The sequence below is a fragment of the Leptonychotes weddellii genome, chromosome 11, assembly GCF_054177405.1.
Source record: "Leptonychotes weddellii isolate Sample4059 chromosome 11, ASM5417740v2, whole genome shotgun sequence".
Classification (NCBI taxonomy): Eukaryota; Metazoa; Chordata; class Mammalia; order Carnivora; family Phocidae; genus Leptonychotes; species Leptonychotes weddellii.
Window position 1 is genome coordinate 94,575,510 of NC_138379.1, and position 23,379 is coordinate 94,598,888.

At 51.4% G+C, this 23,379-nt stretch overlaps 3 long non-coding RNA genes across 6 annotated transcripts in view; 1 reads left to right on the plus strand and 2 right to left on the minus strand.

Moving 5' to 3' along the window:
* The window catches only part of LOC145716353 (uncharacterized), a 438,007-nt gene that overhangs the window by 79,537 nt on the left and 335,091 nt on the right, over positions 1-23,379 (plus strand). The window lies entirely within an intron of this gene.
* LOC145716351 (uncharacterized) lies at positions 7-14,892 on the minus strand. 4 transcript variants are annotated; one of them, XR_014138977.1, is made up of 8 exons: positions 14,487-14,892; positions 11,638-12,173; positions 10,589-10,690; positions 9,893-10,095; positions 8,164-8,632; positions 7,855-8,030; positions 6,678-7,176; positions 6,044-6,461 (listed from the first exon to the last, which is right to left on the minus strand). It is a non-coding gene; the product is annotated as an uncharacterized LOC145716351 (long non-coding RNA). The 4 variants fall into 4 exon arrangements; XR_014138978.1 differs by lacking the exons at positions 6,044-6,461; positions 6,678-7,176; positions 7,855-8,030 and adding exons at positions 7-426; positions 1,347-1,394; XR_014138976.1 differs by lacking the exons at positions 6,044-6,461; positions 6,678-7,176; positions 7,855-8,030 and adding an exon at positions 7-426.
* LOC145716352 (uncharacterized) overlaps positions 21,063-23,379 on the minus strand; it is a 17,358-nt gene continuing 15,041 nt past the window's right edge. Inside the window, exons 3-4 of the long non-coding RNA XR_014138979.1 lie at positions 22,622-22,670; positions 21,063-21,398 (exon numbers count right to left, since the gene is read on the minus strand). This is a non-coding gene — a long non-coding RNA (uncharacterized LOC145716352). The remainder of the gene's footprint in view (positions 21,399-22,621; positions 22,671-23,379) is intronic.

Genomic DNA, 23,379 nt, shown 5'->3' on the forward strand with positions numbered 1-23,379 from the left:
ACACAAGGTCGGGGGGGCTGCACACAAGGTCGGGGGGGCTGGACACAGGGCTGGTGGGGCTGCACACATGGTCGGGGGGGCTGCACACAAGGTCGTGGGGGCTGGACACAGGGCTGGTGGGGCTGGACACAAGGTCGGGGGGGCCGCACACAAGGTCGGGCGGGCCGGACACAGGGCTGGTGGCCCCAAAAACAGTGCTAAATTTTTACTGCAGAGAGTCATGCTGAACCTCAGGGTTTCAATGTAGATTCTCTGGTCCCGGAGCACATCCAGGAGAACAAAGCCCCCAAGATATGGTGCAGAACTTAGCGGGCTCAGGGTTGGACGAACCCACACATGAGCTCACCTGCCACGCGGAGACGATGCTGACCAGTAACAGACTGTTCCTAAACCAGAGGAGGAGGTTGCACAGAAGAAAAAGATATCCTAGAAGAAACCCAAGAAACAAAAACTTAGGGTCCGGGAGTAAATTCTGCATAAAATAAATGCAAGTAAAAGTTTAAAAAAAAGGTGACTATTATAATATTAAAGATAAAAGATAAAGATACACGTCATTGGAGTTTTCATCAGCAAACTGAGTGCTCTCCCCATCCCCCAACTGTCTTCCCAACGTGTACCTGGTCCCCCACCCCCATCTTTATGTAATCCGGATGCAGCCCCTGGAGCTCCCAGGCCCACCTCATCCCTGTCCTGTGAGGTCGAATTATCTCCAGCCCCAGTTTCACTGCTGGGGGTGTCCAAATGTCTATGATTTTCTGGAAAGGTATGTGGTCTCATGACCCCCATGTCTCTGTCCAACCGGCACCCACAAGATGTGAAATCTAGCCTTTTCATCATTCTCTGCCAACCCGAGGACGTGGACCCTCCAGAAGCACGGGGTCGGTCATGTACTGCCCACCAATGACGTGGACGTTTCCAAGCAGACCTGTCCAGACTCCCCTCATCTCTCCCCTCACACTGAGCAGTACCAAACTCTGTCCTTCTGTAAAGCAATGACCCACCCTACACCCAGGCTTTCATGTCCACCATGCCCCCACACACCCACCTCGCTAAGTGTCTACGTTCCAAACAAACGAACTGGTTTACCAAGGAGGGGCTGTGGTGCAAAGTGTCCCCATGACTTTTTTAATGGCCTCTTTCTACTCCTACAATGTACTTTGAGCTCTTACTATATCCCACACCTCAAATATGTTTAATTTTTGCCTGTCAGCCTGAACTGACGCTAATTAGCCTCGTGCAGAAAGAATCCGTAGATGGTAAGTGCATTCTTGTTCAGAAAAGCTAGAAAATTAGACATTAAAAAGACCTGACCACTTAGCTTTCTGGGCAAATGAGAACTGACTTACAATTTTTATTGAATGTAATAAATCCAATTCCCTCCTTCCCCACGTGAGCTATCCAAAAAAAAAAGGAAAAAAACAAAAAGTTTATTATCTTTTCGGATGATCACATTAACACATGCACACTCATAAAATCAGAAAATACGGACAACTAGGATGATGATTCCGATACTAGAATTTTGCGAGTCCTTCTTATGGGCTGGATACTCTCCCACACGCTTTGGCCGTGGCCCAGTGACAGTCCCACCTGCGCTTGCTCGTGTGGAGACCGAGAAGCACTCAGAGGTCATGTTTGTTTCTCAAGGCCACACAACCAGAAAACGGTGCTAATGAATAAAGACGTTATCTGGAGCCCGAGTCTTCCATGGTCTTCTGAACACACCGTCCATTCATTTCTGTTCACCTTCTGACACTTTGGCATAGCGTCAGGAAGCACGTCCCTGGGTTCAAGAACGTGCCCCAGGTTACTTTAGTACATTTGAGACACAAGACGTAATTTTTTGGTATGCATTCCTTCTTCATGTTACTTTACTGGACTGAACATCAGTAACAAACTTGATGATCACGTGTTTTCCCACTGGAGCAAAAACAGAGCTTTACATGTTGTCTTCCTAAATCAAACCAGTGTCAGTTGATTTTTCAAACATAAACGTACACGTGGATTTCTCCGTGGGCTGCCGGCGTTTCTTGGCATGGTTTGACACTAAGCAGGAACTTTCCCTCAGTGGTGCTCTTAGCACCTTCTAGTGGCAAGGAAGCGAAACGTGGCATGATGGCTTAGATGCTGGGGTTTGTTTTTTTTTTTTTTTTAAGGAAAAAAACAAACATCATTTATAGCTTCCTGGTATTTCCACTTTTCTCTCCTTTTGTTCAATAAAGCCGCAAAGACCATGAAATTCCAAAAAAGAGACTCAAATATTTCGAAGTCAATTCAGAGCATAATTCCATCGTAAATGTGAAAGTATGTAATGTAGTTGTTACAAAAGGTCAAGAGAGTTCAGGGAATTTTAGGTGTTTTTTTTTTGTTTGGTTCTTTGAATGGTAACTTTTCACAATGTCTCAGATTTTTAAACCACTCCTGGTTAATTATTTTATGGCCTCCGGCTCAGCATTGTCCTGACGGGTGTGAGGACAGACAGGCTGATAGAATAGTATCGTGCTGTGTAGTTCATGGAGAAGGACCCTGTTCCCTCCAATAGCATCCTCTATACTTGCATCACACCGTATTAATTCTTTAATGTCTTTTTTAAAGTTTTTAAGCACATCCAGGCGAACAAAGCCCCCTTTAATTTCTTTTTTAAACTTTTTTTTTGGTGGGGGTTATTTGAGCTGGACCTGCAGCAAGAAAGCCAGCCATGTGCAGGTCTGGGACTGGGCTGGGTGGCAGGAAAGCAGGGGCAGGGCCTGGAGGGGGCGAACCCGGTGCCGTGTGCAGCCCGGGCTGAGTGAGCGAGGCTGGGCGCGGGAGGAGCAGGGTGAGTGGGAGGGAGAAAGGTCAAGAAAAGATGCTAACGTTTTACAGCTGACACTTGAACGGTGCGGGGGTGACAGGCGCCAGCCCCCGGGCAGTCAAAAATCTAGAGCTGATGCCCCCAAAACTTAACTAGGAGAGCCCACTGTTGACCAGAAGCCGCACTGACGAGCTAAGCCTACTTGGTGTTATAACCATCACACACTGTATTCTCACAACAAAGTCAGCCAAGGAAACACTTCTGCCACAACCATAAGGAAGAGAAAACACATTTACAGCGCCGTCCTGCACCTGTCGAACAAAACCGCCACGGAAGTGGGCCCGCGCAGTTAAAACCTGTTTGTTCAAGGGTCGACTGTACTTTATGTCCTCTGTACCTCCCCTCTGAAAATGAGATACGCTACCTGGCCAAATATTGTGACACAGTCCCAAGAAAACGTTGACTAGACATGTGGGACAATTGATAATAAGATAAATGACAAATACCACATTGTAAGTAAACTACGGCTACGTCCACCCCACAAATGCATCTGGGACTCAGCCTCTCCAAACCAACGCATCCTCTGGATAATGTCACGAACCCTCCACAAGGATGCCGGAGCGCAGACAAGGCACTCTGCTGGTTGATGGGACGGCAGTGTCTGGAGCTGACGGCATGGGGAGAAAGAAAGACAACGAACAAGTCCACATTCAAGTAAGCGTGGACTTGCCCGGCGAGGTGAGCCTGCTGGAGAGACACGGCGGGAGTGGAGCCCGAGGGAGGACACCAACTGGCAGGGGGACGTGAGCTGAGGCCCCGCGTGTCTGAGCAGGTGCGGCTGGAGCCGGGCTTCGGGACGTCTGTGCCGGGGCAGCGTCCGGGCCTCGAGCCCGCAGAGCGCCGCCATCTGCGCTCGCCCCAGCTCTGACACACCCAACGCATCTGCACACGTTGCCAAACGTCCCCAGAGGCTCGGGCGGGGCCTCGGAGGCCGGGGAAATGTGCCTGCCCCGAACTCGGGGTCCAGCGGGAAGCCACGGTGACCTGCTGTCACCACCACCTTGACCGGAGTCGGCCGGCTCCCAGCGTATGGTGGGCGTGGGCTCCTGGCCTCCAAATCTCGGCCGCGGCCGCTCCCCGCGGTCGCCTGTGCCGGCTCAGACCACAGCCACCGGCCAGGCTGGGAGCGGGCGGCCAGGGAGAGCGGGGGCTGGGGCGCTGCGCGCTCCGTGGGTCTCCGAGGGAAACAGACGTGCAGGTGTCTGCCCTCCGGGATCCTCCCACTGTGGCCGCGAGCTCACAGCCTCCAGCGCTTAGGCCTGCAGGCTCTGCCACGTTTCAGCCAAGCTCACGCTCGTCCTTGGCGGGGGCTTGAGAGCCTGGATCTTTCCACCCAAGGCAGGCCGGCCCCACGGGCCACCTCGTACCAGCGCCCCTCGTGCCAGTCGGCCAAGCGGAGACTCAGTCTGGCCCGCGGGAGGGTCTGCGGCTCCGCAGCCCAGGACTGCTCCCTGGTCCCTTCTACTTCTCACCGACGTTGCTTCCTGACAAGCCCCTTGGACGCCCAACTCTGCCTCAGCACCTGCTCCCCAGAGGACCCGATGGACCACCCGCCCCCGGCCCCATCCATGCGCCTGGAACGAACGCTTACAGCCGCTTGGTCCTCCCGCTGTGTCCTCACAGACCCCCGCCTCTACCCCGCCACAGAGGAAGGGGCGGGACGTGGCGTCTGCCCAACACCGCCTGGGCCGGGAACAGCCATACATGCGCCCTGAAATTTCACGCCAGCGGGACGTGGGCATTAGCATCCCGTCTGTAGATAAAGGCCCAGCCCTGCAATAATCCGTACTTCAGAATAATTTCTCAACTTTGTCTGACCAGAAACCCTGGCACTTATATTTGCTACACTGACCATAGTGCATTTTATGTATCTTATTGATTTCATGTACTTTATCTGATTGCACTTCAAATTTTGGGGGTGGAAATGCCCTATTTGTCCCTACAGACAAATAAGAAGTCTGGCCCTCTGTAACACACACGCAGTGAACACATAAGGAGCGAGGGAGGGAAGGACGGCTAGAGTGCACTTACTCTACCTGTGTGTGAAAAGGTGCGTTTTCAATCATTGTTAAAACGCACGGGAACGTGAGGAACACAGGAAGGGATCCAGCAGGGCGGAGCGCGCCCCTGGTGCTGAAAATGCTAGGATTAAATAAAACAGAAACCTCTGGCTTCCACAGAGGCCGGAATGGGATTCGCAGCTAGAACTTTCAGATTTTAAAAGATGCTGTCACTTAGTAAAGAAAAAAAGCCAGGTAAGCTGGGCTGAGGCCAAAGGAGAAAGAGATCAGGCTTACGGATCAAAACTGGCAGAGCAGCTGTTCTGCAGAAAACTCCTCCAGGAGTAAGAGGTACATGTGACGCAGGCCGGGGCTTCCTGGGTCAGCTGGTGCAGTCCCGGAAACAGTCACGGCCGTGGTGTAGGTGTGAAGTCTCTGCTACGGGAAATTATAGTGCTTTTTTTTTTTTTTTAAATGAAGAAGTAGTTCAGTGTATTACCTTTATTTTGGGCTCCCAAGTTTGAGACATCGGAACTAAATCAATTGCTGAGGGCTGAAGGTTTGGCTGTCCCCCACTTTGTTGGACTGAAAAATTTGGGAATTGGGATAGAACAGATGATATCTAAGAGTCCTTACAAAGAGACTTCATGATTCACCCCTGGCATTTTAGCAGGTTGGTGGGCATGAAGGGGCAGCCACGAGGGGCTTGGTCATGGGGGTTCCGGCACATGGCATTGATGGGATCCAGCCTTAACAGCCACCTTGCCCCCGACAGCTTCCCTGCTATAAAGATTTGCAGCACAGACCCAAAACACTGCCATCTAGTGGCAACTCACATGGACTCACCATCCACCCACCATCTCCATCCATCCACCTACCCATCCATCCTCCCATCTACACATCCTCTTATCGATCCACCCCATTCATCCATCCACCCACCCCATCCATCCACTCATCCATCCTCTTGTCCATCCGTCCATCTCCCTATTCACCCATCCACCCACCCCATCAACCATCCTCTTGTCCATCCATCCATCTACCCATCCACCCACCCCATCATCCATCCTCTTGTCCTTCCATCCATCTCCCTATTCACCCATCCACCCATCCATCCACTCATCCATCTCCATCCTCCCATCCATCCATCCATCTACCCATCCATCCCATCTACCCACCCACCTACCCATCCATCCATCCATCCATCCATCCATCCATCCATCCTCTGATATTTTTAATGTGTCCACTATGTGCCAGGTACTGTTTAACAGCAAACAGTTAAGGGTTGATAATAGTCTCAGCCCTAGAGAGACTTACATTCTAATGGGGGACAGACAAGCCCCAAATACCACAGTGGTGGTACAGCCCTCAGCAATTGATTTATTAGTTCCAATGTCTCAAATTTGGAAGCCCAAAATAAAGATAATACATGAGCTACTTGTTCACTTTTTTTTAAGCAGTGAAAATTATTTTTTAATGGAGAAAAGATTATATGTTGGGTAAAGCACGCTCTGAATGAGCCAGCTTGAAAGTTCCTTTTGCACCGTATTTTTTAGCTACTTTAGAGTACCTCAAGAACTCTCACTTTCTTCCATTCTTAAACTTTCTAAGACCTTATGCTGATTTTTTTTTTTTTAAAGATTTTATTTATTTATTTGACAGAGAGAGACACAGCGAGAGAGGGAACGCAAGCAGGGAGAGTGGGAGAGGGAGAAGCAGGCTTCCCACTGAGCAGAGAGCCTGACATGGGGCTCGATCTCAGGACTCAGGGATCATGACCTGAGTCGAAGGCAGACGCTTAACGACTGAGCCACCCAGGCGCTCCCGACCTTATGCTGATTTTTAACGTGCTTAAATGTTTTTTTCTTATGTTACTGAACACCATAGGGAAAAAGTAATAAGGTACAAATTAAACATTTTATTATTAATAAACATAAAAGTGTTTAAGTCCTTCGTTCTTGTAATAAAGAGTCTGACTCCATTACTGATGTGAGTGCTCAAGCCCCACCACTACCCTGTGCTGCCCCACACCTGGGCAAGCTGATAAGTAACCCTGGGTGTTTCCTCCTTCAGCACCAAAGGGAAGCTCACGTCATGTAAGCCTGGCCAGCATGGAATTCCCACCCTGATCACAACGAAAGCAGTCAGTCTCCTCTCCCTGGATCTGCTTGGGAGCCACCCCGTCCGCCCCAGAAAGCCTCATTATGTAAACAATAAGACTTTTCATACCCTCTTGGTGTGGGCATGGCATCGTCTGACTGTACCCCCAAACCAAGCCTGGGGGAAGGGAAGGGTCTGTCCCACCTCTATGTAGTGGCCACAATAATTCTAGTTGAAACAAATATGAAAATGTGTTACACGTGATTATAATTACTTACCTGAGTATAACCAATCGATTATATTTTATAATCCATGTAAACGCACTCATTAAAGTTCAAGTAGCAAGACGCAATGGTTAAAAAAGGTTGGAAGGTACTTTTGACACAATGATGTGCACTTTTATCCTCAGTATGTAAAGAACATTTAAAAAATATAAAAGTTCGACTGGAAGGGAAGTGTTAAATAGACCAGGTAGCCATGACTACCACGTAAACTGAGAGACACCCCTTACAGCAAATGCAACCTGGCGGGGAGGGGGGACACAGCAAGCTGAGAAAAACCCCATTAGGGCTCTCCACGGCTCTCCCCACACAGGACTTTCTGACGCTTCCTGTCCTCCCTCTCCCCGGTGTCACAGATCCAGAAGGAAATAGGTCATTTCTATCTGACTAAGAATTCCACCCACAAATAGCATTACCTTAAGTGACTTGGATGGGTCAAAATGCAGTGAGAAGCCATTTTAAGTGCATTTGCTATGAAGGAAGACCCCTGTAAGGAGTTGCGACGAGCGCCCATGCCGCGGGGACGTGCTCAGTCACTGACCCCACTCCTGAAACCAGCAGTACCGTGTGGGGGAACTACCTGGAATTTAAATAAAAACTAAAAAGGAGAGAGACAAGGAAATACCTGCGTGGCTTTTCTTCTTTAATTTCACGGCTCCAAATACAGAAAATGTCAAATCTTTGGTATGGATTTTCACTACAAAATCTGGTCACGTCAGCTTCCGTTCTGCTTTGTGTTCCTGGGTTTGGGGCCACAGATCTTTCAAGCCACATGACAGACGGTGAGGGGAACGTGCAGATCTGAGGAGAATGTCAGCACTCCATCTGCATCGTGCTGGCTGGGAGCCCCACCCTCCGGAGCTCGGAGTCGCGCTACTGCGAGGTCGCCCAGCACATTCAATGCGCTCACGTTTGCCCATACTGCCCCTTGTACCTTGGGTTTAGTCTCCTCAGACTCCATCACCGTGTAAGGTTCTCGGGTTGCAGAAAGTGAGCCGCATTCGCTTCAGCAGACCACCCAGCTCGGCGTCCGACCCAGAAGGCGCTGCCTGTCCCCGGCACTTTGATAACATTCCGCCGCTTCCTCCCAAGGCACAGGGCCACGACAGTTCTCAGGTCCCAGAGCTGGTGCGCCCGGGTTAGGCCTGAGGATTCACCTGCTTATAGAAGTAAATGCTGGTGACGCGTGCGTTTGTGACGCTACACAAAAACAAGCATAAAGGAGGCAGAAAAGGTACTCCCTTTCCATACTACAACTCCCAGAACGAGTTTTGTGATGTGTACGTAGCCTCACACTCGCTTCCGGGCAGAAAGATCCCTGTTCCTGCCAGGTCAGGCTGTGCTGGTGACCTCGCTGTCGCAGGGATCCTATGCAGTCCGGCGGAGCCTCGGAATGTGACCTGCTGTGGAAACGGGGTCCTTGCAGGCGTAAGTAAGGCAAAGACTGCGGTGGGCCCTGAACGCAGGGATGCAGAACTAGGACGCAGAGACACAGAGACGATGAGGCAGACGATGGGCCTGCAAGCCAGGGACACACTCCTCAACGCAGCCCCCGGGGCAGAGCGCGCCTCTGAAGGTGAAGGAGCTTGAGCGGCAGGAAGGTCACCGACCCCACGTGCCCACCGCACCCCTGTCCTTGAAGCAGGTCAACGGGCTGTCGTGGGAGAGGAGCCCTCGCCAGACCGGGAGGAAAGGAGCAGCCTTATCACCAAAGACAGAGGGACACCAGGGCTTGCGGAGCGTCCCGCAGCTTAGCTCGCCTCCCCCCTACTCCTGGCCTTCTGACAGCTGTCCCCCCTTCATCAGACCCATCTACCACGTCCTCAGGCCTTCATTTCCTCACGAAGGCCCTCGCGTCCCATAGAACTTACACTTCACACATTTACAAGCTTCCCTCCCGTTCCTGTCTTTGTCAGCTCCAGGTGCAGATCCAGCCAGGGACCCCACGGGGCTGGAGGGAAGGTTCTCCCTCCCCTGACCAGCACCCTTCAGACGCTGGGAGAGAGCGTGCGGTGTCTCCCTCCCGGCCTCCAGCAAAGGATTCCACGCTCCTAACACACTGATTCAGCCTCCTGGCCACCCAGGCGACCAGACAACACACTCCTGTTGTCATGAGCCATTCAGCCTGTGAGGCTTTGTTACGGCAACCCTAGGAGACTGACAGACTTCGGGAGGTCGCTACCGTTACCTGCCCAAAATTAGGCAGTTCCTGCGTCAGACACAGCTAGGTACCTGCCCGAAATGCGTGTTCCTGAGTTTTATTTGGGTTGGCAACATGTCCATCCCAAATACTACATTTCCTAGCCAGGGAGAGCCAAGGAAAGAGAAGCAAAAATCACCAAGAAGACTCTTCAGGGGAGACTGAACTGCCCCCCTGCCGGCAACACAGAGGTCCGGACCGGCGCTCCCGCGGCCAGGAGAGGGTGGGGCGAGAACCAGGCTCTCAGGGCGCTGGCGCAGCCAGATAAGAGGAGCCCGGGTCCCTGGTGGCTGGGGACTTGCCCTACCCGCCCTGGAGCTCCGGCTGGGAAGAGGATAATAAAATAAACCTGAGCTTCATTTATCTCACTGGGCTCTAGCTGAAACCGAGCACAAACTTAGTAGGGATTACTGAGTGCCAGAATCAGGACTGACTCCAAACACACAGGATGCTAGGATCTCACCTGCTTTCCCGCCGGAGGACGCAGCAGGCGACCAGCACAACCGCACACAGCAGATGCAGCGTGGACGCATCGTGCGCTAGTCTAGGCTGTTACACAGCCCGACAGACAACAATCCCTGGACGCTAGGGTCCTCTCGAGGCTGACGTGCAATTTTTAAAAATACATCAGTGTAGGGCGTACGGAGAGAAACAGCTCAGAGGTGGCTGGGAAGACAGAAGACAGGCTCGAGTCAGGGTGGTCGGAAAGCCCCCATGGGAAAGGTGACGTGTGGGCCAATGTCCAGAGGAAGCAAAACATGAAGACAGGTGGACACCCAGAGAGGAGCCCTCCAGGCAGAAGAGACAGCGAGTGAGAGGACCATGAGCAAACCCCAGCTCCCGATCTGCAACATGAGATGACCAGACAAAATTACCTCCAACATGCCTTCGAAGTGATATGGGGACTGTGGGAGCAGGTCCAACCAAAGGATGGGCTGGAACCTTGCCTGAAAATACCCCCACCTGCCCAAGGTCCCGCCTGGAAGCTTCTTAGTCCAAGGGCTGTTTACAGGTGTAATGGGAGTGGAGACTGTTCTGAAGGCAAATATGCTTTGGAAACTGGCTGCTCACTGCAGGACTTCTCAGGTCCTTTAAAACGCCAGTGTGGACAATGATTATCTGAAAGTGAACTATGGCATGCAGACTCTGCCAGACTCACCTGAGCATGGAAGCCTTTTTAAATGCAGGGTACCTGAGGAGATTGTTCCACGGAACACACCTCGGGAACAAATACAGGACACTAGAGGCTCGCAAACATTTTCTGTAAAGGACCAAATAATAACTATTTTAGGCTCTGTGGACCAAACGTTCTGCTGCAACTATTTGATTTCCCATTCTAGCTTGCAAGCAGCCACAGACAACACGTAATTATGAACGGATGGGCCTGGCTAAGATACTACATTTCAATTTAATATACTTCTTACATGTCATAAAATGTTAGTCTTGTTTTGATTTTTCTCAACCATTTAGAAATGTGAACCATTTTATTTTATTTTTTTATTTTTTTAAAGATTTTATTTATTTATTTGAGAGAGAGAGAGAATGAGAGACAGAGAGCATGAGAGGGAGGAGGGTCAGAGGGAGAAGCAGACTCCCTGCCAAGCAGGGAGCCCGATGCGGGACTCGATCCCGGGACTCCAGGATCATGACCTGAGCTAAAGGCAGTCGCTTAACCAACTGAGCCACCCAGGCGCCCAATGTGAACCATTTTAAATTCACTGGTCGTACAAAGACAGAGAGAGGACTGGATTTGACCTGCAGGCTGTACTTTGCCAACCCCAGCTATAAACAAATGTACATTTATCCTATTTTTTTGGCAATTGGTACATTTTTTTTAATGCATTGCTTAAAGTCACATGGCTGGCATCCTGATCACCAACAAAGGTGGTTGTGAATCACATTCCCAAAATGTATTTGAGGCCGAAATGGTTCAGAAGAAAAATCACATTTTTAGACATAGCTCCTTTATAATTACTTCCTGATAGAAAAATGGAGCTTAACTCTGCCCTTATATTTTAATTCTACTTTGATAACAAAATTATTAGGAAAAATGGCATATATTTTTCTAGTATTGGTTTTTATTTTCCTCTGTAAAATTTTTGAAAATCGAATGATCATTCTTTCTCTAGAAGAAACTCTAAATGCATTGTCCTTCTGTGGAAAGGAAGCATTTGCATGCAGCCCAGCCTCAGCCAAAAGTGCACTTACTGTTGTCTTGAACAGGCTCGCCTGCCTTTTTCCTCTCCACCTGGGGCGTCTAGTTACTCTTATCACTGCTTCCAAACTGGCCTGTCCCCTTTCCCTGTCTTGCCAAAATCTAAGTACCGTCACGCTCCTTTCTCTTCCACTTTTCCTTTAAATCTGTGCTCACAGTAAATCAGAGCCTCACTCTCACTGTGATATAAACGACTTATAAAAGCAAACAGTTTTACGATCCTGTTGGGTGTGTTTGCATTTTAGCAGAAGGAATGAAACTTTACCTCTGGCGCTCCCATCCCCAGGCGGCTGGCAGCTGGGAGAACCAGGTCTTCCAGGAACCTCAGGTAAGTTTCCAGTCCTGAAATCACATCCCATCGGAAGTCACCTCCCTCAGCCACGAGCAGAAGCGCGCTGACCCCAGGCAGAGGCTCCAGTCAAGACTCGCCCGGCCCCGATGCACGCGGACACAGAGAGCCTTTTCCCCTCCCTGTGGAGCAGGACAAATAGTCTTCCCTCCACTCTTTCGAGTTCTCGGCTGACACCTCCTATAATAAAAGATGGATTAATGAGAAAAGCATGAAGTTTATTGACATGTACACTTGGTGCATCCATGAATATGACCCCGGGGGAAGTGAGTGAGTCCCCAGGTGGCCTGAGCCACCAGCCGAAATACCATCTTCAGGACAGATGGAGAAGGTGTGTGTGGGGCTACGGGGGCGTCTGTCCTTCTCCTTAGTCGATACCGTCTTGTGATTGAGACTACGGAGTCTTCCTGGTGCGGATGGAGATTTCCTTTATAAATGTCAATGTCCCTCCCAAGAGGCTAACTTCTGCATCTGCTGTTTCCCAAAATGACCAGCTCCGGAAAATCCTGATGCGAGAGAAGCAGGTTTGGGGGTGGCTTATTCTGCTTCCTTCCCACCAACATGCTGAGCCTGAACCGAGACTTCAACTGCCCCCATTCTGACCTCGGTCTGTACTGTCTAATTAATTAAGTTCCTTCCAGCTTCTCTCCTAACTCAGGCAAAAGACGGGAGAGGCGGGGTGGGGTGCGTCAAAGCACCCCATGACGAGCACACAGACCACCCCTCCAGCAACAGGCACTGCCCTGACGCCAGCAAGACCACCAGTGACCTGACCTTTGCCACCCACCTGCACGGACCCACGACCTCTGCCCCACATGCTGCTCATCTAAACCTGGGCGTATTTTCAGTATTTGGAGACAGTCTTTGAGACGCCAGCCCACCGTCTTCCGGGTGTTGGCCTCCCTGAAAGAAACTCCTTCCTGTCTCTCTGTCTTCAGATTCTGGCAGCGGCGAGTGTCCAAAACTGGTCTGTTTGGGCTCCCAGAGACAGGTGCTCTTGCATCCCTGAGTCCTGGCTACAAACCCTATCTCAGAAAACACAGCGTCTGATCGGAATGCTTCTAGGAAACACTTGGAAACCCAGGACCTCTCCCTGCCGGAATTTTCAAGCCCCAACACACAAAGGGAAAGGATCGAGGAGCTTGGCTAGCAGCTGACCACTCATGTGGGGTATCGAGCTTTCTATCACCAACACTTATTTAGTCTGACTTTTGTAAGGTACATAAAATACACCAATGAGTATTCAACCCTCCGAGAAATGCTCGCTCTGTCCACCGTCATGGCTTGGGACTGTCACTCTGGCTGAGCAACATAGTCATGTAGAGCACAGACAGACTCTTGGACGCGCCCGGGAATAGAAAGCTCTTGTCCAAGGACAGAGTAACCCGACTGCAAATATAATGGAGCTCACGCAGCATACACTGTATTTCCCTCTCCTTCCCTTCATTTGCTTCTCCACCAGGGGATGCGATTTCTGAAAATCCCTGCTCTTATGTTGATGTTTTGCAGGGAACCAGAGAGAGTAGGCTGAGAAAGAAACAGGACCTTCCTGTTCTCATGTTACATTATACTTTCCAGCCGTTTGAAGTTACTGTAACCCTTCACTAAGTACTTGGCAAACTTTAAACCATACATCTGTGAAGCTGGGTTTTTTTTTTTTCCTTCACATTACCTTTCACCTTCTTTAAAATAAACCACTCATTGTTCAAAAGGGAAAACTCAAATTTGTTTTTTTTTTTTTAAGTAATCTATAATGGAGTAAAACATTGCTGGAAGGTTATCTTTTAGTAAATTAATTTACTGTGCAATAAATCTCTAAGAAAGTGAACCCAGGGAAATCAGTTTTCAACCTTGAATATGTAAGCCTCTGTTTGCTTTTTTTAATTAACAAAATATAAATTTTTAAAATTAGAAAGGTACATGAACCTGATTCTCTAAATGTTTACATTACACAGAAACTTACAGAATCAAAGGGGGAAAGTCATAGCCCACCTTCTTGTGTTTCTTGATTTAATATTAAAATAAGGAAGCAAATGTATGGAAATAAGTTTGTTTGCAAATTTTATTAGATTTAAGTTTTCGTTTTGCCTACATTTTCCCAGATTTTATCCCTAGGAGATCACAAAAACTATTCTTAAGATCACGAAATGCAAGGCCTGCAGGGTGCTCCACGGACAAAGGCAGCCTCCCCTTCTGCTTCCCTGCCCTGAGCGCCTGGTCGTCCCGTGCCCTAGCTGCCCTGGCCTGAAACCTCAGGACCCCGTTCGCAGTTCTCCAGCATCCTCCCGCCTCCCAGGCTTTTAAATGCCTTTGCAAACACCGACCTCTGCTTGCACAGCCCTCTCCCCTAGGAGCACCGCACAGCGTGCTAGTGGCCCTTCAAGGATCAGCTCCAACAACCTCCTCAGCGACTTCCAGCCCCTCCCCACCGCCGTTCAGGGACGGCGAGTTACTCCTTGGCCCCCGGATGGACGGCATCCTAGACACACTTACGTGTCGTGATTCTGGAGTTGTTTCGGTCCAGACACCTGTCATCTTTAACGTCCGGTGGGTTCCCCGCCGGGCAGGGTGGGCAGCGAGGCCCCTCTCGTTAGACCCAAGGGCTTGGACCAGGAGCTCTCAGGACTGGCTGGACACTGAGACCCCGAGCGACGCGCCAGGGCTCGGCGGCAGGGCTGGGGACACGGGAGACTGTCCTCCCGCCGGGCAGGCGGTCGCGGCCCGGCCTGCAGGCTGCGATGGGGGTCGCGGGAAGCGCGCACCGGACACCGGGGTCTGCGGGACAGGCTGCAGACTCGACACGCGCTCGGGGCCGAGACGGGCCAGGAAGCACCGCGTCCTGTGACGACGCTGCCCACCGGAGGGAGGTCACGGCCGCGGCTGCGCCCGCCAGGCGGCCCTGGGCACCGCCGGCCCGGTTGCCCCGCGTTGTGCGCTCGGCGGACTCTGGCGGCCGCGCACTGACTCGACTTCCCCTTATTACACTGTTTCCAGGGGGAAAGGGATCTGGCTGCTAAACGGAGTTGCAAACACATTCTTAGAACGCAGTCCACGCGTCGTGTGGGACTGGCTGTTCCGAGGCCCCGGGTCCGCGCGGCCACGGTTTGCAGCGGCCTCAGCGCAGGCCCAGTGAACGCCACACGCAGGTCCGGCGGGCCGTGCTGCGCAGGCGTAGTGATGTCGGCCGCAGGCCATCTCCCCCTCCCCCGCAGGCAGCTCTGCGCAGGCGCAGCGAACTCCGGAGGTCGGCCCCCCGCAGGCAGCGCTGCGCCGGCGCAGGGAACTCCGCAGGCAGGACACCCCCCACCCCGCCCCCGCAGGCAGCTTTGCGCAGGCGCAGAGAACTCCGCAGGGAGAACCTCCCCCCTCCCTCCCCGGCAGGCAGCTCTGCGCAGGCGCAGGGAACTCCGCAGGAGGACCGCAGGCCGCACTGCGCCTCTGGACAAGTCGCCGCTTTGAGGCATCAAAGAGCATTTGTACTTTTCCACTGCTGAGAAGTGATTTCTACCAGTTTGCTGGTTGGTAGAAACAGATCAACTTTCACAATGCTTGCCTTGCCTGCCGAGCGGTCCCGAGGCTGCCCACTTCTGGGAAGTAACAGAAAGCGCCCGAGGACGGGAAATCGCAGCATTTGGGAGGACGGATGGAGGAGGATGTGGAAAATGACCGTCAGGTAAAAACAGACGTTACAACTCGGAGGAAACGCCTTCACTGACTTTGGGTTAAAAATTGTGAAGAGGATTGGTCATCCCCGCACAAAGCAGTACCAGGAGCTTGAGCCTGGGAGTGCGTCGGGACGGGCGCCGGCCGGGTGTGCGGGGTGTACGCGGGGCGTTGGCGGGCTGCGGGAGCGCGGGCTGCGGGTGTCCTGCAGCGCCCACCAGCGCGGGAACAGCGACGTCAGGGTCCTGGGCGTGAGTTCCAGACTCCGGCGCTTCTCCCGATCCTCCAGCCTGCGCCGTCGGGCTCAGCGTTCGCGGGCTGCACCGGGAGCTGGGTCGGCGGCCCCGCTCACGAGGGACACACCGATGCCGGGGACGGTCAGAAGCTGCCGTGGACAGCTGAGCGGCCCAAAGCAAGTTGCGGCCAAAGGCGGAACCGACATCCGGAGGGAGAGCCGTGCACACGCCGCACACGCGGAGCTCGGAACGCTGCAGGTGCACAGGCCCAGCGTGCGGGCGGCCAGGGCCCCGGGGATCGTGCGGACAGACCCCGGTGTCACGGCGGCCCGGGGATCGTGCGGACAGACCCCGGTGTCACCGCGGCCCGGGGATCGTGCAGACAGACCCCGGTGTCACGGCGGCCCGGGGATCGTGCGGACAGACCCCGGTGTCACGGCGGCCCGGGGATCGTGCGGACAGACCCCGGTGTCACGGCGGCCCGGGGATCGTGCGGACAGACCCCGGTGTCACCGCGGCCCGGGGATCGTGCAGACAGACCCTGGTGTCACGGCGGCCCGGGGATCGTGCGGACAGACCCCCGTGTCACCGCGGCCCCAAGGCAGTCCAGGCCCCTGCGGGGGGAGAATCGGACAGCGTCCAGGACCCAGGCTGAGGGTGGGGCCAGGTGGGGGCAGTGGCCCCCCTCACTGCTCACTGCTCACTGCTGGGAGGAGGCCAGAGCCGGCAGTCTTTGGACTTCAGGGCCTTGGGACGTTAACTCAGAGAAGCCGTATTTAAAGGGCAGCAGAACACAGGGCAACGTGTATGAATTTAGAAAATGTCTTTTGAGCACTTAGTTTGCCAGTCACTGGACAAAACCTGGGAAATGCAAGTATGGACTCCATAGGCAGACACTACTGTGTGCCACCTGGTTCTCTCCTCATGGACGAAGGAGGAATTCCCCAACTGCTGGGAAGCCCTCAGCTACCAGGTCCCTGCAGGGCCTGCCTCATTCCCACAGGAGCCCACATTGCACGGCTCATCAGGGGGGCCCAGCACCCTCACCCCAGCTCAGGACGATTCAGAAGAGTCAGCCCAACTTCGGGGCTGCCCATAGCATGGACTGGGGCCTCCACTGAAGCTGCGTTGCTACCCGGCTTCTCCCTCGGCCCAAACCTCCTTCTTGCCTTTCATTGCCCTTCCCGTCTATAGCAGTTGACCCCAAGAGCACTCAGCAGTCAACCTACTTCACACTGACTCCATCTCAGAGTCTGCCTCCAGGGGAACCCAACCCACAGCACATAGTCTCAGAAGGACCAGTGAACCTGGGACCATGCACTCGAAAATGAGGATGCCCTCACCACACTGCTGGCACTGGAGTTATTAAAAACTGGCACCAGGAAGAAAATGGAACAGTATTTTTATAGATGGATATGCACCAGCACTGCTGTGGTGTAGCGGTGTTTAAGAAATACGGGGGGGTCGGGGGGTGGGACACAGTAACTTATGGGCAGCTCTTGTTAAGGAGGAGTGATGCTGTGGAAAAAGAACACAAAAGGCCAAGAGTAACCAAAGGTGAGTGTGAAAGCCAGAAGGCCTCCTTGGTAGCAATAAAGAGGCTCTCCTCTCCTGCAGTGGGAGAGCAGAGAAAGCCAAGGATCAGACCAGGACTTAATCATAAGACCTGAGCTCCCCAAATGGCAGGTCTGCTGTGCCAAGGTCGGGGCCCTGGATGGGAAAGGACAGAACCCTGCATGGAATAGGATTCATCTCAGTTGATGACCCCAAATTCTTGAATCCGAACTCTGAGCCTGCAGAAGACACCCACCGATCCCACTAGGAGCTAGCACTCCCTACTTTTTTGAGGGTATTGCAGAGGTCTCTCCCCAGAAGCCAGCCTGTGCTCTCCCCTCCTTGACATCTGTACCGACCTCAGCTCTGGCTTCAAGGCTAATAACTAGGTTCAGTCACAATATAACCGAGCTGGGGTCAGGCTGGTGAGAAAGGGAAGGAACTATTACAAAGAAATTGTGGTTCCCGGCCAGCCTGTACCTGCAGGGGCCAGGAGATAATGCTCGAGACTGGATGAAGGAGACTGGAACGTGAAGGAGACCGGAGGGATGAAGGAAAGTGCAGGGTTTATCACCTTAGAACACCCTGGAAAGGACCCCCGGCGGTGCAGCGGATAGGCTACCAGGATGGCCCTAGGTGCACGGAAAAAGTGAAGCCCACACTGAATAATGGAGACGTGCCCAAAAATGGAAGAAAGGATTAAAAGGCTCAGAGAAATGGGCATGCTGGTGAAGATCTACCATGGAAGGCTGAAAAACCCATCAGAGTACTATGTCCCATGGAAGAGCCAAAGGATACATTATGTACCAGAGCATGGAGGGATGCATGGGTGAGGGGGCTCCAGCATCACTAAGAGGGCCAGTGGTGGCTCCTGTCTCTAGGCCAGGGCTCATGGTGGAAGATGTCACTACAGAATGGGGATGACTAACGGCCACGCGAACGTTAGGACCCCAAAACAAGAGGCCAGGTGGAAGGCAAGGTCAGGCTATGGAAAGGCAAGTGAATGGAATTACTGTCATGAGTGGCAAGAACAGAGGGGCAGCCAGGGAAGCTGGACCCACTGAGAGTTGTGGAGATGGTTGACAGAACACAGCCTCCTTGGGGCAAAATAGATGGGTAGCCGACAAGAGTGCTACTCCATCCATCTAACCCAAAGAAATCAGGGATGGGTAAACAGGAGGTTAAAGGCAGCCGCTCAATAAAAACTCACAATCCTCCCTGAAATGTCTGAGCCTGAGCCAGTTTTCCAACTTGGAGCCCACTGACTAAAAGAGGGCCAGTCCCTAAGAGGAAGGGCCCTGAAACACCACGGCACATCTACGTGATAACGGTCCCCCAGCCCAAGACACCAGTGGCCATGTACTTACAGAGCTGCGCACTGGGGAACAGGAATAGAGAGTCACTGGACACTGGGTCTGACAGAGGCCAGAAGCGACAGCATGCATCCCGTATGGGGTGCAGCGTACGGCAGCGACGTGAGAAGTGGAGTCCAGCTCACAGTGGGCCTGCCAGCTCTGCAGGACAGCCCAGTGCCCACTGCCCTAGTCCCCAGGGCTATCACTGGACATACTGCAGAACCTCCTGTTGGGCGCTTGGCCCGTGAGGTGAGGACTGTTAGTGGGGAAGTCGGAGTGCAAGCCCAGACCTGCCCTCCCTTCACTCCCAGGCTAGATCCCGAATCAAGAGCAGTTTCTCAGCCCCAGGGAAACGGCATCTGTCAGTGAGCACTCAGTGTCAGGTGGAGATGGGCGGCACGGAGAGTACATCAGGGAAGGAGACTGAAATTTAAATACGGGAGTCTGGAAGGAAGTCGACGGGAAGATGACATCTGAGCCCGGACTCACAGAATGTGAGGGCTGGATGCGAAAGAAAGAAACTGACCCTGAGGTTTTTCAGTTTGAGCGTCTGGAAGGACGGCTTCGTCATTTACCAAGAGGCAGAGGACAGAGAGTGGCTGACATGCAGCCGAGCAGGTGTGGTTAGGGAGTCAGGCTGCGGCTGTTGGGGCTCAGAAGTGCGACGCTGGCCCAGCGGCTGGCCTGCAGGGGTGCGGTCGCTGATGCGCAGGGCTGAGGCTCAGACTGGCCTGAGCACCCCTCCTGCTATAACCAAAGCTCGAGGGGGCCTCTCCTCGAAGCCTCTCGTTCTCAGTGCCTACCGTGGTGTCTTCAGTTCGTACTTGTTCAGTGAACGAATTGATAACATGATTTTTTCCTCCCACTCCGTAATAAATATGCCTTAAAAGTCCATAAAAATGGAGCGCCTGGGTGGCTCGGTTAAGCGACTGCCTTCGGCTCAGGTCATGATCCTGGAGTCCCGGGATCGAGTCCCGCATCGGGCTCCCTGCTCGGCGGGGAGTCTGCTTCTCCCTCTGATCCTCCCCCTCATGCTTCCTGTCTCCCATTCTCTCTCAGATAAATAAATAAAATCTTTAAAAAAAAAAAAGTCCATAAAATGGTATCTTAAAAAGACAAAAACAAAACATCCAAAGCCATCTAAATGTCTAATAATAAAGTAAGAACACTGATTCGTTCAGCCACTAGATCGTGTACCCTCTGACCATAGTGCAGCATGGAAACGTGGTTTATTTATTTATTTTTTTTCTTTAAAGATTTTATTTATTTATTTGACAGAGAGAGACACAGCGAGAGAGGGAATACAAGCAGGGGGAGTGGGAGAGGGAGAAGCAGGCTTCCCGCTGAGCAGGGAGCCCGATGCGGGGCTCGATCCCAGGACCCGGAATCATGACCTGAGCCGAAGGCAGACGCCTAACGACTGAGCCACCCAGGCGCCCCAGGAAACGTGGTTTAAATAGAACAGTAAATGAAATGATACAAAAATTTATAGGAAAGCAAAAAGCATACAAATAAAAAAAATACACCAAAATGATAACAATGATTGTGGTTTAGGGAGATGGAATTACTAGGTGATTTTTGTTTTATTCTTTCTATTCTCTAAGTGTTCTTAAATGTGTCAATTCTAATTATAATAAAACATTTTAAGATTTTATTTTTAAGCAATCTCTATGCCCAACATGGGGCTCGAACCCACAACCCCGAGATCAAGAGTCACCTGCTCCAACGACTGAGCCCGCCAGGTGCCCCAACACCTTTGACTTTTAGCTATGATTATAGCAACTATCTGTGGTGCTAATCAGAAGTGAGTACGTAAAATTGTTAAATATACATATATATTTATATATAAACAAATACATAAAATTGTCATGTCCATAACTGATAGCCATATATATGTACAAAATTTATATATATAATTCAAATATATAACTTATAAAATAAATTATATATACTATTTTATTTAATACGGGAAAGCTACTACTTAAAAAATGCCAGTTAGTAGGCAAAATAGATTTTAAAGATGAACATGAGAGAGGTGTTAGGACATGGATCCCTTTGGGTGGGGAGGAATTTAGAATATACTGCTATTCAACAAAGAATGTTAGATATCTTAAATCCTTTTTGAAATAAGATGGAAAATTAGCAACTACAGGAGATACTGGAATCCAAAAGGAGTCATCCAAAATTTATAGGAAATAGGGACTCTATTTATAGAGTTCTATATATAGAACTCTAATAGGGAGCCAAAATTTCATAGGAAATAAGTGTTTTTGCATTTTATTTTGGAAAAACATAATGAAACGAAGTATTTTTTCTCTTAGTTTGTGATTCCCCAAAGTCAAGAATTTACTGTGTTATTGGCATCACTTTCTGAGAACCTTCATCATCATGTTTGACCCCTGCAGCGGCATCACAGAGACGATCATCTGTATGAAATATACGAATGGGCTTCACCATTTTTCCCTGAAGGTCTCCACGGAATCTAGCTTTGTTGATTTTGGCCTCCAGTTTTCATGTATTCTCACCCGGCTCAGTCCCCGTTTGTCAAATGCACTGCCATCTCCAACATTACCTTCCTTTCTGAACATTACGGAATCCTGTGAATTTGACAAGAATAACAGAAATTGATTTCCAGTGACGATGGGGTGCCTGGGTGGCTCAGCCGGTTAAGCACCAGCATCAGATTCTTGGTTTCAGCTCAGGTCATAGTCTCAGGGTCCAGAGATCGAGCCCTGTGTCTGGCTCCACGCTCAGTGGGGAGTCTGCTCGAGATTCACTCCCTCTCCCTTCCCCCCCACACACTCACGCTTTTGCACGCTTTCTCTCAAATAAATAAATAAATAAAATCTTAAAAAAAGAAATCAATTTCCAATGACAAAATGACCGATGGACAGGCAAGGACATAGATCCAAAGGAGTGTCTGAGGAGGAGAGGTCATTGGATTACAGTTTCAGGCTCTGCCTTTAAATGCAGGGATGTGATAATGCCCTGATGACCCACACCCTCCCAGAGCAGGAAGGAAACTTCCAGCATTTAGTCAAACCCTTATTTTATAATTCAGCCTCAGGGCACAGATCAAGTATTCCCAGATCACACAACAAATGGGGAGCAGCTCAGGGCTACATTCCAGATCTGTGTCGTGTCCTCTGTAATGATGGGGGACGGCGGGAGGTGATGCGGACAAGACTGGCTCTCTTACAAGTCCCCCACCTGGAGGAACCAAACAGCTTGTCCCCAAACCTGCTCAGTCACCCTCCCCAGGCCAGGCCAGGGCTGTGCTGACAGAGCCCAAAGCCTGCACCCAGCAGTGTGAGATCACATCACTGTTCACTGGGTCTAAATGAGCACGACAGCATGGTTATTAGCTAATCCTGAAAACTGCTGTTTCAAAAGCAATATTCAGGGGCGAATCACTGAAATGGAAATAAAACCAACCAACCAACAACTCACGTATCATCTAACAGGGAACAAAGGGAGAGGAACCACCCCACTAACTGGTTTAGGGCTTGTCATCTCCCCAGCCAGGCTGCAAGCCCGAGCCTGAAGCCTCAGCCCTGCCCAACCCCACCTTATTCCACGTTTTCTCCAGAACATCTTTAGGGAGGGGCTGGTCTTATGCAAGGCAGACAACACTTTTCGTTGCCTCCTGGCTTCTGGTTCCCAGGAGCAAAGCACATGGAGGTGAGTGACAAAACCCATTTACATAGAGGCAGTTGAGTAACATAGGTATAAAAGTTTTAATTTTTTTCCATCTGAGAAATAAAATTCACCTTGGAACCAAGCTCGGTTCAGAGGGAGGCTATTTTAAAACCCAACTCACCCTCACAGTCTGCAGTCACTTCTGAGAACTCAGGATTACATGGCCTGACCTGAAAAATTCCAAATAGTCTTTTTAACACTCCAGAAGAATTCTTTATTTGGCCAGTGGAGCTGCTGAGGGTGAATGTGGAAGGTAAGCTGCACCCATATGATCTCTCCCCAGAGGAATCTTTCTAAAGATAAAAATCTACAGCCACTAAAATTGCACGTCTTGGGAGTTCTTTCATGATCTGACCCTCCAGCTTCACCTTTCCAGCGGGTCCCAACTCCTCCTGGCATTATCCCTCCTCCCGCTCCTCCCGCCTCTGATCTAACCGCCACTGGCCCGGCCATGGCCTTCTCGAATTCTCCTCCTCCGGGAAGCCCTCTTGGCATCTTGAAGCTGGCGCAGGGGCCTCTCTCCTCGCAGTCGCTCACCTGCCCTGTTCTCCACCGGACAGGCTTCCTGAGAGTTATGTTACATCATAGTCCCTGTGCCAGGAACCTAGTGGACCCTCGGCAGCTAGGAGTTGAATCTGGGAAGAAACTAATGCTAGTGAGCACCTACCAGTTCTAGGCACGTACGTAATTTAGACACATCTTTCTTTTAACCGCCAAACGTCTCTAAAATGTAAGAATCATTAACCCCATTCTGTGGATAACGGAACTGAGTCTCCAGAGTTCCCTTTGGCAAGGTACACGAGGTAGGACTAGAGCGATCCGCAGCTCTATTCCACCTGTCTCTCCTGCAGCGGACTGCGGCCGGCGGGGCGGGCGGGG